At 35.2% G+C, this 19,828-nt stretch overlaps 6 non-coding genes across 6 annotated transcripts in view; all 6 read left to right on the top strand.

Annotated features, from left to right (window-relative positions):
- LOC120285666 overlaps positions 1 to 3,715 on the top strand; it is a 3,958-nt gene extending 243 nt beyond the window's left edge. Inside the window, exon 1 of the ribosomal RNA XR_005544888.1 lies at positions 1 to 3,715. This exon is cut by the window's left edge and continues 243 nt beyond it. This is a non-coding gene — a ribosomal RNA (large subunit ribosomal RNA).
- Positions 3,716 to 6,945: 3,230 nt separating this feature from the next.
- Positions 6,946 to 8,940, top strand: LOC120285657. Its single transcript, XR_005544879.1, has one exon. It is a non-coding gene; the product is annotated as a small subunit ribosomal RNA (ribosomal RNA).
- Positions 8,941 to 9,629: 689 nt separating this feature from the next.
- Positions 9,630 to 9,808, top strand: LOC120285669. Its single transcript, XR_005544890.1, has one exon. It is a non-coding gene; the product is annotated as a 5.8S ribosomal RNA (ribosomal RNA).
- A 394-nt stretch (positions 9,809 to 10,202) lies between these two features.
- LOC120285664 lies at positions 10,203 to 14,166 on the top strand. The gene has a single exon (XR_005544886.1). It is a non-coding gene; the product is annotated as a large subunit ribosomal RNA (ribosomal RNA).
- A 2,587-nt stretch (positions 14,167 to 16,753) lies between these two features.
- LOC120285659 lies at positions 16,754 to 18,748 on the top strand. Its single transcript, XR_005544881.1, has one exon. It is a non-coding gene; the product is annotated as a small subunit ribosomal RNA (ribosomal RNA).
- A 689-nt stretch (positions 18,749 to 19,437) lies between these two features.
- Positions 19,438 to 19,616, top strand: LOC120285665. The gene has a single exon (XR_005544887.1). It is a non-coding gene; the product is annotated as a 5.8S ribosomal RNA (ribosomal RNA).
- Positions 19,617 to 19,828: the final 212 nt, after the last annotated feature.

Here is a 19,828-nt window from a genome sequence, read left to right as displayed (position 1 = left end):
TAACGTTAATGATTACTAGATGATGTTTCCAAAGAGTCGTGTTGCTTGATAGTGCAGCACTAAGTGGGTGGTAAACTCCATCTAAAACTAAATATAACCATGAGACCGATAGTAAACAAGTACCGTGAGGGAAAGTTGAAAAGAACTCTGAATAGAGAGTTAAACAGTACGTGAAACTGCTTAGAGGTTAAGCCCGATGAACCTGAATATCCGTTATGGAAAATTCATCATTAAAATTGTAATATTTAAATAATATTATTAAGAATAATGTGCATTTTTTCCATATAAGGACATTGTAATCTATTAGCATATCCCAAATTTATCATAAAATATAACTTATAGTTTATTCCAATTAAATTGCTTGCATTTTAACACAGAATAAATGTTATTAATTTGATAAAGTGCTGATAGATTTATATTATTACAGAGCGTTAATTTTTCGGAATTATATAATGGCATAATTATCATTGATTTTTGTGTTTATTATATGCTCTTGTATGATTAACAATGCGAAAGATTCAGGATACCTTCGGGACCCGTCTTGAAACACGGACCAAGGAGTCTAACATATGTGCAAGTTATTGGGATGTAAACCTAATAGCGTAATTAACTTGACTAATAATGGGATTAGTTTTTTAGCTATTTATAGCTAATTAACACAATCCCGGGGCGTTCTATATAGTTATGTATAATGTATATTTATATTATTTATGCCTCTAACTGGAACGTACCTTGAGCATATATGCTGTGACCCGAAAGATGGTGAACTATACTTGATCAGGTTGAAGTCAGGGGAAACCCTGATGGAAGACCGAAACAGTTCTGACGTGCAAATCGATTGTCAGAATTGAGTATAGGGGCGAAAGACCAATCGAACCATCTAGTAGCTGGTTCCTTCCGAAGTTTCCCTCAGGATAGCTGGTGCATTTTAATATTATATAAAATAATCTTATCTGGTAAAGCGAATGATTAGAGGCCTTAGGGTCGAAACGATCTTAACCTATTCTCAACTTTAAATGGGTAAGAACCTTAACTTTCTTGATATGAAGTTCAAGGTTATGATATAATGTGCCCAGTGGGCCACTTTTGGTAAGCAGAACTGGCGCTGTGGGATGAACCAAACGTAATGTTACGGTGCCCAAATTAACAACTCATGCAGATACCATGAAAGGCGTTGGTTGCTTAAAACAGCAGGACGGTGATCATGGAAGTCGAAATCCGCTAAGGAGTGTGTAACAACTCACCTGCCGAAGCAACTAGCCCTTAAAATGGATGGCGCTTAAGTTGTATACCTATACATTACCGCTAAAGTAGATGATTTATATTACTTGTGATATAAATTTTGAAACTTTAGTGAGTAGGAAGGTACAATGGTATGCGTAGAAGTGTTTGGCGTAAGCCTGCATGGAGCTGCCATTGGTACAGATCTTGGTGGTAGTAGCAAATAATCGAATGAGACCTTGGAGGACTGAAGTGGAGAAGGGTTTCGTGTGAACAGTGGTTGATCACGAGTTAGTCGGTCCTAAGTTCAAGGCGAAAGCCGAAAATTTTCAAGTAAAACAAAAATGCCTAACTATATAAACAAAGCGAATATAATACACTTGAATAATTTTGAACGAAAGGGAATACGGTTCCAATTCCGTAACCTGTTGAGTATCCGTTTGTTATTAAATATGGGCCTCGTGCTCATCCTGGCAACAGGAACGACCATAAAGAAGCCGTCGAGAGATATCGGAAGAGTTTTCTTTTCTGTTTTATAGCCGTACTACCATGGAAGTCTTTCGCAGAGAGATATGGTAGATGGGCTAGAAGAGCATGACATATACTGTTGTGTCGATATTTTCTCCTCGGACCTTGAAAATTTATGGTGGGGACACGCAAACTTCTCAACAGGCCGTACCAATATCCGCAGCTGGTCTCCAAGGTGAAGAGTCTCTAGTCGATAGAATAATGTAGGTAAGGGAAGTCGGCAAATTAGATCCGTAACTTCGGGATAAGGATTGGCTCTGAAGATTGAGATAGTCGGGCTTGATTGGGAAACAATAACATGGTTTATGTGCTCGTTCTGGGTAAATAGAGTTTCTAGCATTTATGTTAGTTACTTGTTCCCCGGATAGTTTAGTTACGTAGCCAATTGTGGAACTTCTTGCTAAAATTTTTAAGAATACTATTTGGGTTAAACCAATTAGTTCTTATCAATTATAACGATTATCAATTAACAATCAATTCAGAACTGGCACGGACTTGGGGAATCCGACTGTCTAATTAAAACAAAGCATTGTGATGGCCCTAGCGGGTGTTGACACAATGTGATTTCTGCCCAGTGCTCTGAATGTCAAAGTGAAGAAATTCAAGTAAGCGCGGGTCAACGGCGGGAGTAACTATGACTCTCTTAAGGTAGCCAAATGCCTCGTCATCTAATTAGTGACGCGCATGAATGGATTAACGAGATTCCTACTGTCCTATCTACTATCTAGCGAAACCACAGCCAAGGGAACGGGCTTGGAATAATTAGCGGGGAAAGAAGACCCTTTTGAGCTTGACTCTAATCTGGCAGTGTAAGGAGACATAAGAGGTGTAGAATAAGTGGGAGATATTAGACCTCGGTTTGGTATCGTCAATGAAATACCACTACTCTTATTGTTTCCTTACTTACTTGATTAAATGGAACGTGTATCATTTCCTAGCCATTATACGGATATATTTATTATATCTTATGGTATTGGGTTTTGATGCAAGCTTCTTGATCAAAGTATCACGAGTTTGTTATATAATCGCAAACAAATTCTTTAATAAAACGATGCATTTATGTATTTTTGATTTGAAAATTTGGTATAACTCCAATTACTCAGGTATGATCCAATTCAAGGACATTGCCAGGTAGGGAGTTTGACTGGGGCGGTACATCTCTCAAATAATAACGGAGGTGTCCCAAGGCCAGCTCAGTGCGGACAGAAACCACACATAGAGCAAAAGGGCAAATGCTGACTTGATCTCGGTGTTCAGTACACACAGGGACAGCAAAAGCTCGGCCTATCGATCCTTTTGGTTTAAAGAGTTTTTAACAAGAGGTGTCAGAAAAGTTACCATAGGGATAACTGGCTTGTGGCGGCCAAGCGTTCATAGCGACGTCGCTTTTTGATCCTTCGATGTCGGCTCTTCCTATCATTGTGAAGCAAAATTCACCAAGCGTTGGATTGTTCACCCATGCAAGGGAACGTGAGCTGGGTTTAGACCGTCGTGAGACAGGTTAGTTTTACCCTACTAATGACAAAACGTTGTTGCGACAGCATTCCTGCGTAGTACGAGAGGAACCGCAGGTACGGACCAATGGCACAATACTTGTTCGAGCGAACAGTGGTATGACGCTACGTCCGTTGGATTATGCCTGAACGCCTCTAAGGTCGTATCCGTGCTGGACTGCAATGATAAATAAGGGGCAATTTGCATTGTATGGCTTCTAAACCATTTAAAGTTTATAATTTATTTTATAAACGACAATGGATGTGATGCCAATGTAATTTGTAACATAGTAAATTAGGAGGATCTTCGATCACCTGATGCCGCGCTAGTTACATATAAAAGCATTATTTAATACAATGACAAAGCCTAGAATCAATTGTAAACGACTTTTGTAACAGGCAAGGTGTTGTAAGTGGTTGAGCAGCTGCCATACTGCGATCCACTGAAGCTTATCCTTTGCTTGATGATTCGATAAATAAATGATTTTTTCCTGTAGCCAAACACCTCGTCATCAATTTAGTGACGCATATGATATTGTCCCTATCATATAATTTTGATATAAAGACTTTAAAGAATTGTATCAAGTTGCCAAACACCTCGTCATCAATTTAGTGACGCATATGATATTGTCCTATCATATAATTAATATAAAGACTTTAATGAATTGTGTCAAGTTGCCAAACACCTCGTCATCAATTTAGTGACGCATATGATATTGTCCTATCATATATTATATAAAGATTTAATGAATTGTTCAAGTTGCCAACACCTCGTCATCAATTTAGTGACGCATATGATATTGTCCTATATATAATTTTTATAAAGACTTTAAAGAATTGTATCAAGTTGCCAAACACCTCGTCATCAATTTAGTGACGCATATGATATTGTCCATATCATATAATTAATATAAAGACTTTAATGAATTGTGTCAAGTTGCCAAACACCTCGTCATCAATTATGAGAAAAAAAAAAAAAAAAAAAAAAAAAAAAATATGACATATATATGTCCATAATATAATTATATAAAGACTTTAAGAATTGTATCAAGTTGCCAAACACCTCGTCATCAATTAGTGACGCATATGATATTGTCCCTATCATATAATTAATATAAAGACTTTAATGAATTGTGTCAAGTTGCCAAACACCTCGTCATCAATTTAGTGACGCATATGATATTGTCCCTATCATATAATTAATATAAAGAATTTAATGAATTGTGTCAAGTTGCCAAACACCTCGTCATCAATTAGTGACGCATATGATATTGTCCCTATCATATAATTAATATAAAAACTTTAATGAATTGTGTCAAGTTGCCAAACACCTCGTCATCAATTTAGTGACGCATATGATATTGTCCTATCATATATTTTTTGATATAAAGACTTTAAAGAATTGTATCAAGTTGCCAAACACCTCGTCATCAACTACTATATTATGGTTGCGCCGACCTCTCATATTGTATTCTCTTATGTGTTCATAGGATTTTGGCAATTATATACGAGTAAATTAAATAATATACTTATGAAAATGATTAATTATTATATGTATAAGGGAAAAAATGCTGAAATATTCCCATATTATCTTAGTATTATAGAGGAAAGACCGTTGCCGACCTCTCATATTGTTCAAAACTTATGTATTCATATGATTTTGGCAATTAAATGAGTAAATTAAATAATATACATATGAAAATGATTAATTATTATATGTATAAGGGAAAAAATGCTGAAATATTCCCACATTCTCTCAGTATTATAGAGAAAAGCCATTATAGTGAGAGGGTATAGTAGTGTAAACGACCGGAATTACGACAGAGGGTTCAAAAACTACTATAGGTAGGCAGTGGTTGCCGACCTCTCATATTGTTCAAAACTTATGTATTCATATGATTTTGGCAATTATATGAGTAAATTAAATAATATACATATGAAAATGATTAATTATTATATGTATAAGGGAAAAAATGCTGAAATATTCCCACATTCTCTCAGTATTATAGAGAAAAGCCATTATAGTGAGAGGGTATAGTAGTGTAAACGACCGGAATTACGACAGAGGGTTCAAAAACTACTATAGGTAGGCAGTGGTTGCCGACCTCTCATATTGTTCAAAACTTATGTATTCATATGATTTTGGGAATTATATGAGTAAATTAAATAATATACATATGAAAATGATTAATTATTATATGTATAAGGGAAAAAATGCTGAAATATTCCCACATTCTCTCAGTATTATAGAGAAAAGCCATTATAGTGAGAGGGTATAGTAGTGTAAACGACCGGAATTACGACAGAGGGTTCAAAAACTACTATAGGTAGGCAGTGGTTGCCGACCTCTCATATTGTTCAAAACTTATGAATTCATATGATTTTGGGAATTATATGAGTAAATTAAATAATATACATATGAAAATGATTAATTATTATATGTATAAGGAAAAAAATGCTGAAATATTCCCACATTCTCTTAGTATTATAGAGAAAAGCCATTATAGGGAGAGGGTATAGTAGTGTAAACGACCGGAATTACGACAGAGGGTTCAAAAACTACTATAGGTAGGCAGTGGTTGCCGACCTCTCATATTGTTCAAAACTTATGTATTCATATGATTTTGGCAATAATATGAGTAAATTAAATAATAAACATATGAAAATTAATATGTATTATATGTATAAAGAAAAAATAATCATATTATATATGAATAATGGAAAAAAAAATGAAATGTTCATATAATCTCTTAATATATAAGAGAATAGCCCGTATGTTGGGTGGCAAACGGAATTGAAAATACCCGCTTTGACGACAGCGGGTTCAAAAACTACTATAGGTAGGCAGTGGTTGCCGACCTCCCGCATTATTCGAAATATTTATTTCGGATTATGTTTATATTGGTTACATACAATAAAGTATATTATTATCCGTACAAATTTGTTTCTCAGTTCTATAGAACACGGGACTTGGCTCCGCGGATAATAGGAATATACGCTTTTTAGATAATATCGTTGAAACAAAAGTCAAGTTTCTATTATATATAGAATAACAAATCGTTTCCATATATTATCGTTAATTTTTGGAGGCAGGCAAATATTTATTTATTACCTGCCGTATAGTTGGATTATTATATCGTTACGGTATAATACAAATATGGATTCTTATGAAAGAAATATAAAATTATATATTAAATGTGGAAATATTATCATATGCGCTTGGTTTTATGTTATATATTACCAGAGAGATATATGAAAAGAGATAAATTTTAAATTTATCTTCAAAATGCAAATGATTTAACTTAATATTTATATTGGTTAAACAAAAATTGTACATGTGTGGATACAATAATTATGTATGTTGGAAATAAAATGATATTTTATAATGAAATATGTATATATAAAAAGATATAATTATAGAAACATATATATTACAATAATTATATGAAATTCTTGTTATATTGGTAAAACAAGTATAAATTAAAAATGAAATTATGGATTACGAATGCTATATAAAAATGGCCGTAATCGAATGGATATTTTACTTATAAATATATATTTAAAATTTTACCCAAAGGCGAAATATTGAATTTTATTCAATATAATAAAAATCATGGAATTATATAAAGTGAAAAATCCATATATCTATTATATTGCTTATTTCGATTCAAAAAATATGAATGGAATATGAAGGAAAAACATTATTCTGGTTGATCCTGCCAGTAGTTATATGCTTGTCTCAAAGATTAAGCCATGCATGTCTAAGTACACACGAATTAAAAGTGAAACCGCAAAAGGCTCATTATATCAGTTATGGTTCCTTAGATCGTTAACAGTTACTTGGATAACTGTGGTAATTCTAGAGCTAATACATGCAATTAAAACATGAACCTTATGGGACATGTGCTTTTATTAGGCTAAAACCAAGCGATCGCAAGATCGTTATATTGGTTGAACTCTAGATAACATGCAGATCGTATGGTCTTGTACCGACGACAGATCTTTCAAATGTCTGCCCTATCAACTTTTGATGGTAGTATCTAGGACTACCATGGTTGCAACGGGTAACGGGGAATCAGGGTTCGATTCCGGAGAGGGAGCCTGAGAAACGGCTACCACATCTAAGGAAGGCAGCAGGCGCGTAAATTACCCACTCCCAGCTCGGGGAGGTAGTGACGAAAAATAACAATACAGGACTCATATCCGAGGCCCTGTAATTGGAATGAGTACACTTTAAATCCTTTAACAAGGACCAATTGGAGGGCAAGTCTGGTGCCAGCAGCCGCGGTAATTCCAGCTCCAATAGCGTATATTAAAGTTGTTGCGGTTAAAACGTTCGTAGTTGAACTTGTGCTTCATACGGGTAGTACAACTTACAATTGTGGTTAGTACTATACCTTTATGTATGTAAGCGTATTACCGGTGGAGTTCTTATATGTGATTAAATACTTGTATTTTTTCATATGTTCCTCCTATTTAAAAACCTGCACTAGTGCTCTTAAACGAGTGTTATTGTGGGCCGGTACTATTACTTTGAACAAATTAGAGTGCTTAAAGCAGGCTTCAAATGCCTGAATATTCTGTGCATGGGATAATGAAATAAGACCTCTGTTCTGCTTTCATTGGTTTTCAGATCAAGAGGTAATGATTAATAGAAGCAGTTTGGGGGCATTAGTATTACGACGCGAGAGGTGAAATTCTTGGACCGTCGTAAGACTAACTTAAGCGAAAGCATTTGCCAAAGATGTTTTCATTAATCAAGAACGAAAGTTAGAGGTTCGAAGGCGATCAGATACCGCCCTAGTTCTAACCATAAACGATGCCAGCTAGCAATTGGGTGTAGCTACTTTTATGGCTCTCTCAGTCGCTTCCCGGGAAACCAAAGCTTTTGGGCTCCGGGGGAAGTATGGTTGCAAAGCTGAAACTTAAAGGAATTGACGGAAGGGCACCACCAGGAGTGGAGCCTGCGGCTTAATTTGACTCAACACGGGAAAACTTACCAGGTCCGAACATAAGTGTGTAAGACAGATTGATAGCTCTTTCTCGAATCTATGGGTGGTGGTGCATGGCCGTTCTTAGTTCGTGGAGTGATTTGTCTGGTTAATTCCGATAACGAACGAGACTCAAATATATTAAATAGATATCTTCAGGATTATGGTGCTGAAGCTTATGTAGCCTTCATTCATGGTGGCAGTAAAATGTTTATTGTGTTTGAATGTGTTTATGTAAGTGGAGCCGTACCTGTTGGTTTGTCCCATTATAAGGACACTAGCTTCTTAAATGGACAAATTGCGTCTAGCAATAATGAGATTGAGCAATAACAGGTCTGTGATGCCCTTAGATGTCCTGGGCTGCACGCGCGCTACAATGAAAGTATCAACGTGTATTTCCTAGACCGAGAGGTCCGGGTAAACCGCTGAACCACTTTCATGCTTGGGATTGTGAACTGAAACTGTTCACATGAACTTGGAATTCCCAGTAAGTGTGAGTCATTAACTCGCATTGATTACGTCCCTGCCCTTTGTACACACCGCCCGTCGCTACTACCGATTGAATTATTTAGTGAGGTCTCCGGACGTGATCACTGTGACGCCTTGCGTGTTACGGTTGTTTCGCAAAAGTTGACCGAACTTGATTATTTAGAGGAAGTAAAAGTCGTAACAAGGTTTCCGTAGGTGAACCTGCGGAAGGATCATTATTGTATAATATCCTTACCGTTAATAAACATTTGTTATAATACAAATAAATACAATTTACCAAAATAAAAATATTACAAAATGATTCTACGGAATCAAAAGTTAAAGTGAAAATAAAATGTAGATGGCTTTTATTTTATTTATATGTGGGGCTTGGCAACCTCATAAAAAGACTTTAACATTATTAATGTTGTTGTGCGTATTTGTGGCAGTACTTACTACAACAACGGCGTTTCCTATAAAAACAAATTCTCGAAAATGGAAATCGAAGAAACTAAACTAAATTCGAAAGTGGAAGTCGAATTAAAATTAAAATAATTTTGAATGTGGTAATCGAAATAAGTTTGTGTGTATATGGACCATAATATACACGCGTTGCGAATATGTATTGTTCATCTATGTTATGAGCATACGTTGGCTAATGCAACAACCTAAAATATACAATGTTTGTACCTGTCATCCATCAGGTTAATGTTTTATATAAATTTTGCAGTATGTGTCACCCAAAATAGCAAACCATAACCAGATTATTATGATACATAATGCTTATATGAAACTAAGACATTTCGCAACATTTATTTTAGGTATAAAAATAAATTTATTGAAGGAATTGATATATGCCAGTAAAATGGTGTATTTTTAATTTCTTTCAATAAAAACAATATTGACATTATATAAAAATGAATTATAAAACTCTAAGCGGTGGATCACTCGGCTCATGGGTCGATGAAGAACGCAGCAAACTGTGCGTCATCGTGTGAACTGCAGGACACATGAACATCGACATTTTGAACGCATATCGCAGTCCATGCTGTTATGTACTTTAATTAATTTTATAGTGCTGCTTGGACTACATATGGTTGAGGGTTGTAAGACTATGCTAATTAAGTTGTTTATAAATTTTTTATAAGCATATGGTATATTATTGGATTAAATAATGATTTTATTCATAATATTAAAAAAGAAATGAAAAACATTATCTCACATTTGAATGTGAAAAACGAAGAGAAATATTTTCTTTTTCAATCAAATAATACTGAGAAATGTCTAGCATAAAAAATTGAAATATTTTTCATCTAGAATTGTCTCTTATTAATGATTCGAAAAAAAAAAAACTTGGTTATGTTATTATTCTTCGTTGGTTCGTTAAATGGATAAAAAATAACTTTGCTTACAAGAACTATTGGAACTATTTATAACGAATTTAATTGATTGTTTTATCATTTATATATAAAGAATTTATGGCAAAATATAGTTATATATACAACCTCAACTCATATGGGACTACCCCCTGAATTTAAGCATATTAATTAGGGGAGGAAAAGAAACTAACAAGGATTTTCTTAGTAGCGGCGAGCGAAAAGAAAACAGTTCAGCACTAAGTCACTTTGTCTATATGGCAAATGTGAGATGCAGTGTATGGAGCGTCAATATTCTAGTATGAGAAATTAATGATTTAAGTCCTTCTTAAATGAGGCCATTTACCCATAGAGGGTGCCAGGCCCGTATAACGTTAATGATTACTAGATGATGTTTCCAAAGAGTCGTGTTGCTTGATAGTGCAGCACTAAGTGGGTGGTAAACTCCATCTAAAACTAAATATAACCATGAGACCGATAGTAAACAAGTACCGTGAGGGAAAGTTGAAAAGAACTCTGAATAGAGAGTTAAACAGTACGTGAAACTGCTTAGAGGTTAAGCCCGATGAACCTGAATATCCGTTATGGAAAATTCATCATTAAAATTGTAATATTTAAATAATATTATTAAGAATAATGTGCATTTTTTCCATATAAGGACATTGTAATCTATTAGCATATCCCAAATTTATCATAAAATATAACTTATAGTTTATTCCAATTAAATTGCTTGCATTTTAACACAGAATAAATGTTATTAATTTGATAAAGTGCTGATAGATTTATATTATTACAGAGCGTTAATTTTTCGGAATTATATAATGGCATAATTATCATTGATTTTTGTGTTTATTATATGCTCTTGTATGATTAACAATGCGAAAGATTCAGGATACCTTCGGGACCCGTCTTGAAACACGGACCAAGGAGTCTAACATATGTGCAAGTTATTGGGATGTAAACCTAATAGCGTAATTAACTTGACTAATAATGGGATTAGTTTTTTAGCTATTTATAGCTAATTAACACAATCCCGGGGCGTTCTATATAGTTATGTATAATGTATATTTATATTATTTATGCCTCTAACTGGAACGTACCTTGAGCATATATGCTGTGACCCGAAAGATGGTGAACTATACTTGATCAGGTTGAAGTCAGGGGAAACCCTGATGGAAGACCGAAACAGTTCTGACGTGCAAATCGATTGTCAGAATTGAGTATAGGGGCGAAAGACCAATCGAACCATCTAGTAGCTGGTTCCTTCCGAAGTTTCCCTCAGGATAGCTGGTGCATTTTAATATTATATAAAATAATCTTATCTGGTAAAGCGAATGATTAGAGGCCTTAGGGTCGAAACGATCTTAACCTATTCTCAAACTTTAAATGGGTAAGAACCTTAACTTTCTTGATATGAAGTTCAAGGTTATGATATAATGTGCCCAGTGGGCCACTTTTGGTAAGCAGAACTGGCGCTGTGGGATGAACCAAACGTAATGTTACGGTGCCCAAATTAACAACTCATGCAGATACCATGAAAGGCGTTGGTTGCTTAAAACAGCAGGACGGTGATCATGGAAGTCGAAATCCGCTAAGGAGTGTGTAACAACTCACCTGCCGAAGCAACTAGCCCTTAAAATGGATGGCGCTTAAGTTGTATACCTATACATTACCGCTAAAGTAGATGATTTATATTACTTGTGATATAAATTTTGAAACTTTAGTGAGTAGGAAGGTACAATGGTATGCGTAGAAGTGTTTGGCGTAAGCCTGCATGGAGCTGCCATTGGTACAGATCTTGGTGGTAGTAGCAAATAATCGAATGAGACCTTGGAGGACTGAAGTGGAGAAGGGTTTCGTGTGAACAGTGGTTGATCACGAGTTAGTCGGTCCTAAGTTCAAGGCGAAAGCCGAAAATTTTCAAGTAAAACAAAAATGCCTAACTATATAAACAAAGCGAATATAATACACTTGAATAATTTTGAACGAAAGGGAATACGGTTCCAATTCCGTAACCTGTTGAGTATCCGTTTGTTATTAAATATGGGCCTCGTGCTCATCCTGGCAACAGGAACGACCATAAAGAAGCCGTCGAGAGATATCGGAAGAGTTTTCTTTTCTGTTTTATAGCCGTACTACCATGGAAGTCTTTCGCAGAGAGATATGGTAGATGGGCTAGAAGAGCATGACATATACTGTTGTGTCGATATTTTCTCCTCGGACCTTGAAAATTTATGGTGGGGACACGCAAACTTCTCAACAGGCCGTACCAATATCCGCAGCTGGTCTCCAAGGTGAAGAGTCTCTAGTCGATAGAATAATGTAGGTAAGGGAAGTCGGCAAATTAGATCCGTAACTTCGGGATAAGGATTGGCTCTGAAGATTGAGATAGTCGGGCTTGATTGGGAAACAATAACATGGTTTATGTGCTCGTTCTGGGTAAATAGAGTTTCTAGCATTTATGTTAGTTACTTGTTCCCCGGATAGTTTAGTTACGTAGCCAATTGTGGAACTTTCTTGCTAAAATTTTTAAGAATACTATTTGGGTTAAACCAATTAGTTCTTATCAATTATAACGATTATCAATTAACAATCAATTCAGAACTGGCACGGACTTGGGGAATCCGACTGTCTAATTAAAACAAAGCATTGTGATGGCCCTAGCGGGTGTTGACACAATGTGATTTCTGCCCAGTGCTCTGAATGTCAAAGTGAAGAAATTCAAGTAAGCGCGGGTCAACGGCGGGAGTAACTATGACTCTCTTAAGGTAGCCAAATGCCTCGTCATCTAATTAGTGACGCGCATGAATGGATTAACGAGATTCCTACTGTCCCTATCTACTATCTAGCGAAACCACAGCCAAGGGAACGGGCTTGGAATAATTAGCGGGGAAAGAAGACCCTTTTGAGCTTGACTCTAATCTGGCAGTGTAAGGAGACATAAGAGGTGTAGAATAAGTGGGAGATATTAGACCTCGGTTTGGTATCGTCAATGAAATACCACTACTCTTATTGTTTCCTTACTTACTTGATTAAATGGAACGTGTATCATTTCCTAGCCATTATACGGATATATTTATTATATCTTATGGTATTGGGTTTTGATGCAAGCTTCTTGATCAAAGTATCACGAGTTTGTTATATAATCGCAAACAAATTCTTTAATAAAACGATGCATTTATGTATTTTTGATTTGAAAATTTGGTATAACTCCAATTACTCAGGTATGATCCAATTCAAGGACATTGCCAGGTAGGGAGTTTGACTGGGGCGGTACATCTCTCAAATAATAACGGAGGTGTCCCAAGGCCAGCTCAGTGCGGACAGAAACCACACATAGAGCAAAAGGGCAAATGCTGACTTGATCTCGGTGTTCAGTACACACAGGGACAGCAAAAGCTCGGCCTATCGATCCTTTTGGTTTAAAGAGTTTTTAACAAGAGGTGTCAGAAAAGTTACCATAGGGATAACTGGCTTGTGGCGGCCAAGCGTTCATAGCGACGTCGCTTTTTGATCCTTCGATGTCGGCTCTTCCTATCATTGTGAAGCAAAATTCACCAAGCGTTGGATTGTTCACCCATGCAAGGGAACGTGAGCTGGGTTTAGACCGTCGTGAGACAGGTTAGTTTTACCCTACTAATGACAAAACGTTGTTGCGACAGCATTCCTGCGTAGTACGAGAGGAACCGCAGGTACGGACCAATGGCACAATACTTGTTCGAGCGAACAGTGGTATGACGCTACGTCCGTTGGATTATGCCTGAACGCCTCTAAGGTCGTATCCGTGCTGGACTGCAATGATAAATAAGGGGCAATTTGCATTGTATGGCTTCTAAACCATTTAAAGTTTATAATTTATTTTATAAACGACAATGGATGTGATGCCAATGTAATTTGTAACATAGTAAATTAGGAGGATCTTCGATCACCTGATGCCGCGCTAGTTACATATAAAAGCATTATTTAATACAATGACAAAGCCTAGAATCAATTGTAAACGACTTTTGTAACAGGCAAGGTGTGTTGTAAGTGGTTGAGCAGCTGCCATACTGCGATCCACTGAAGCTTATCCTTTGCTTGATGATTCGATAAATAAATGATTTTTTCCTGTACCAAACACCTCGTCATCAATTTAGTGACGCATATGATATTGTCCCTATCATATAATTAATATAAAGAATTTTAATGAATTGTGTCAAGTTGCCAAACACCTCGTCATCAATTTAGTGACGCATATGATATTGTCCCTATCATATAATTAATATAAAAACTTTTAATGAATTGTGTCAAGTTGCCAAACACCTCGTCATCAATTTAGTGACGCATATGATATTGTCCCTATCATATAATTTTTGATATAAAGACTTTAAAGAATTGTATCAAGTTGCCAAACACCTCGTCATCAACTACTATATTATGGTTGCGCCGACCTCTCATATTGTATTCTCTTATGTGTTCATAGGATTTTGGCAATTATATACGAGTAAATTAAATAATATACTTATGAAAATGATTAATTATTATATGTATAAGGGAAAAAATGCTGAAATATTCCCATATTATCTTAGTATTATAGAGGAAAGACCGTTGCCGACCTCTCATATTGTTCAAAACTTATGTATTCATATGATTTTGGCAATTAAATGAGTAAATTAAATAATATACATATGAAAATGATTAATTATTATATGTATAAGGGAAAAAATGCTGAAATATTCCCACATTCTCTCAGTATTATAGAGAAAAGCCATTATAGTGAGAGGGTATAGTAGTGTAAACGACCGGAATTACGACAGAGGGTTCAAAAACTACTATAGGTAGGCAGTGGTTGCCGACCTCTCATATTGTTCAAAACTTATGTATTCATATGATTTTGGCAATTATATGAGTAAATTAAATAATATACATATGAAAATGATTAATTATTATATGTATAAGGGAAAAAATGCTGAAATATTCCCACATTCTCTCAGTATTATAGAGAAAAGCCATTATAGTGAGAGGGTATAGTAGTGTAAACGACCGGAATTACGACAGAGGGTTCAAAAACTACTATAGGTAGGCAGTGGTTGCCGACCTCTCATATTGTTCAAAACTTATGTATTCATATGATTTTGGGAATTATATGAGTAAATTAAATAATATACATATGAAAATGATTAATTATTATATGTATAAGGGAAAAAATGCTGAAATATTCCCACATTCTCTCAGTATTATAGAGAAAAGCCATTATAGTGAGAGGGTATAGTAGTGTAAACGACCGGAATTACGACAGAGGGTTCAAAAACTACTATAGGTAGGCAGTGGTTGCCGACCTCTCATATTGTTCAAAACTTATGAATTCATATGATTTTGGGAATTATATGAGTAAATTAAATAATATACATATGAAAATGATTAATTATTATATGTATAAGGAAAAAAATGCTGAAATATTCCCACATTCTCTTAGTATTATAGAGAAAAGCCATTATAGGGAGAGGGTATAGTAGTGTAAACGACCGGAATTACGACAGAGGGTTCAAAAACTACTATAGGTAGGCAGTGGTTGCCGACCTCTCATATTGTTCAAAACTTATGTATTCATATGATTTTGGCAATAATATGAGTAAATTAAATAATAAACATATGAAAATTAATATGTATTATATGTATAAAGAAAAAAATAATCATATTATATATGAATAATGGAAAAAAAAATGAAATGTTCATATAATCTCTTAATATATAAGAGAATAGCCCGTATGTTGGGTGGCAAACGGAATTGAAAATACCCGCTTTGACGACAGCGGGTTCAAAAACTACTATAGGTAGGCAGTGGTTGCCGACCTCCCGCATTATTCGAAATATTTATTTCGGATTATGTTTATATTGGTTACATACAATAAAGTATATTATTATCCGTACAAATTTGTTTCTCAGTTCTATAGAACACGGGACTTGGCTCCGCGGATAATAGGAATATACGCTTTTTAGATAATATCGTTGAAACAAAAGTCAAGTTTCTATTATATATAGAATAACAAATCGTTTCCATATATTATCGTTAATTTTTGGAGGCAGGCAAATATTTATTTATTACCTGCCGTATAGTTGGATTATTATATCGTTACGGTATAATACAAATATGGATTCTTATGAAAGAAATATAAAATTATATATTAAATGTGGAAATATTATCATATGCGCTTGGTTTTATGTTATATATTACCAGAGAGATATATGAAAAGAGATAAATTTTAAATTTATCTTCAAAATGCAAATGATTTAACTTAATATTTATATTGGTTAAACAAAAATTGTACATGTGTGGATACAATAATTATGTATGTTGGAAATAAAATGATATTTTATAATGAAATATGTATATATAAAAAGATATAATTATAGAAACATATATATTACAATAATTATATGAAATTCTTGTTATATTGGTAAAACAAGTATAAATTAAAAATGAAATTATGGATTACGAATGCTATATAAAAATGGCCGTAATCGAATGGATATTTTACTTATAAATATATATTTAAAATTTTACCCAAAGGCGAAATATTGAATTTTATTCAATATAATAAAAATCATGGAATTATATAAAGTGAAAAATCCATATATCTATTATATTGCTTATTTCGATTCAAAAAATATGAATGGAATATGAAGGAAAAACATTATTCTGGTTGATCCTGCCAGTAGTTATATGCTTGTCTCAAAGATTAAGCCATGCATGTCTAAGTACACACGAATTAAAAGTGAAACCGCAAAAGGCTCATTATATCAGTTATGGTTCCTTAGATCGTTAACAGTTACTTGGATAACTGTGGTAATTCTAGAGCTAATACATGCAATTAAAACATGAACCTTATGGGACATGTGCTTTTATTAGGCTAAAACCAAGCGATCGCAAGATCGTTATATTGGTTGAACTCTAGATAACATGCAGATCGTATGGTCTTGTACCGACGACAGATCTTTCAAATGTCTGCCCTATCAACTTTTGATGGTAGTATCTAGGACTACCATGGTTGCAACGGGTAACGGGGAATCAGGGTTCGATTCCGGAGAGGGAGCCTGAGAAACGGCTACCACATCTAAGGAAGGCAGCAGGCGCGTAAATTACCCACTCCCAGCTCGGGGAGGTAGTGACGAAAAATAACAATACAGGACTCATATCCGAGGCCCTGTAATTGGAATGAGTACACTTTAAATCCTTTAACAAGGACCAATTGGAGGGCAAGTCTGGTGCCAGCAGCCGCGGTAATTCCAGCTCCAATAGCGTATATTAAAGTTGTTGCGGTTAAAACGTTCGTAGTTGAACTTGTGCTTCATACGGGTAGTACAACTTACAATTGTGGTTAGTACTATACCTTTATGTATGTAAGCGTATTACCGGTGGAGTTCTTATATGTGATTAAATACTTGTATTTTTTCATATGTTCCTCCTATTTAAAAACCTGCACTAGTGCTCTTAAACGAGTGTTATTGTGGGCCGGTACTATTACTTTGAACAAATTAGAGTGCTTAAAGCAGGCTTCAAATGCCTGAATATTCTGTGCATGGGATAATGAAATAAGACCTCTGTTCTGCTTTCATTGGTTTTCAGATCAAGAGGTAATGATTAATAGAAGCAGTTTGGGGGCATTAGTATTACGACGCGAGAGGTGAAATTCTTGGACCGTCGTAAGACTAACTTAAGCGAAAGCATTTGCCAAAGATGTTTTCATTAATCAAGAACGAAAGTTAGAGGTTCGAAGGCGATCAGATACCGCCCTAGTTCTAACCATAAACGATGCCAGCTAGCAATTGGGTGTAGCTACTTTTATGGCTCTCTCAGTCGCTTCCCGGGAAACCAAAGCTTTTGGGCTCCGGGGGAAGTATGGTTGCAAAGCTGAAACTTAAAGGAATTGACGGAAGGGCACCACCAGGAGTGGAGCCTGCGGCTTAATTTGACTCAACACGGGAAAACTTACCAGGTCCGAACATAAGTGTGTAAGACAGATTGATAGCTCTTTCTCGAATCTATGGGTGGTGGTGCATGGCCGTTCTTAGTTCGTGGAGTGATTTGTCTGGTTAATTCCGATAACGAACGAGACTCAAATATATTAAATAGATATCTTCAGGATTATGGTGCTGAAGCTTATGTAGCCTTCATTCATGGTGGCAGTAAAATGTTTATTGTGTTTGAATGTGTTTATGTAAGTGGAGCCGTACCTGTTGGTTTGTCCCATTATAAGGACACTAGCTTCTTAAATGGACAAATTGCGTCTAGCAATAATGAGATTGAGCAATAACAGGTCTGTGATGCCCTTAGATGTCCTGGGCTGCACGCGCGCTACAATGAAAGTATCAACGTGTATTTCCTAGACCGAGAGGTCCGGGTAAACCGCTGAACCACTTTCATGCTTGGGATTGTGAACTGAAACTGTTCACATGAACTTGGAATTCCCAGTAAGTGTGAGTCATTAACTCGCATTGATTACGTCCCTGCCCTTTGTACACACCGCCCGTCGCTACTACCGATTGAATTATTTAGTGAGGTCTCCGGACGTGATCACTGTGACGCCTTGCGTGTTACGGTTGTTTCGCAAAAGTTGACCGAACTTGATTATTTAGAGGAAGTAAAAGTCGTAACAAGGTTTCCGTAGGTGAACCTGCGGAAGGATCATTATTGTATAATATCCTTACCGTTAATAAACATTTGTTATAATACAAATAAATACAATTTACCAAAATAAAAATATTACAAAATGATTCTACGGAATCAAAAGTTAAAGTGAAAATAAAATGTAGATGGCTTTTATTTTATTTATATGTGGGGCTTGGCAACCTCATAAAAAGACTTTAACATTATTAATGTTGTTGTGCGTATTTGTGGCAGTACTTACTACAACAACGGCGTTTCCTATAAAAACAAATTCTCGAAAATGGAAATCGAAGAAACTAAACTAAATTCGAAAGTGGAAGTCGAATTAAAATTAAAATAATTTTGAATGTGGTAATCGAAATAAGTTTGTGTGTATATGGACCATAATATACACGCGTTGCGAATATGTATTGTTCATCTATGTTATGAGCATACGTTGGCTAATGCAACAACCTAAAATATACAATGTTTGTACCTGTCATCCATCAGGTTAATGTTTTATATAAATTTTGCAGTATGTGTCACCCAAAATAGCAAACCATAACCAGATTATTATGATACATAATGCTTATATGAAACTAAGACATTTCGCAACATTTATTTTAGGTATAAAAATAAATTTATTGAAGGAATTGATATATGCCAGTAAAATGGTGTATTTTTAATTTCTTTCAATAAAAACAATATTGACATTATATAAAAATGAATTATAAAACTCTAAGCGGTGGATCACTCGGCTCATGGGTCGATGAAGAACGCAGCAAACTGTGCGTCATCGTGTGAACTGCAGGACACATGAACATCGACATTTTGAACGCATATCGCAGTCCATGCTGTTATGTACTTTAATTAATTTTATAGTGCTGCTTGGACTACATATGGTTGAGGGTTGTAAGACTATGCTAATTAAGTTGTTTATAAATTTTTTATAAGCATATGGTATATTATTGGATTAAATAATGATTTTATTCATAATATTAAAAAAGAAATGAAAAACATTATCTCACATTTGAATGTGAAAAACGAAGAGAAATATTTTCTTTTTCAATCAAATAATACTGAGAAATGTCTAGCATAAAAAATTGAAATATTTTTCATCTAGAA

Source organism: Drosophila simulans, unplaced genomic scaffold (genome assembly GCF_016746395.2).
Source record: "Drosophila simulans strain w501 unplaced genomic scaffold, Prin_Dsim_3.1 Segkk86_quiver_pilon, whole genome shotgun sequence".
Classification (NCBI taxonomy): domain Eukaryota; kingdom Metazoa; phylum Arthropoda; class Insecta; order Diptera; family Drosophilidae; genus Drosophila; species Drosophila simulans.
Note: the sequence above shows the minus strand (reverse complement) of the source record. Positions and strands in the feature narration are given on the sequence as shown.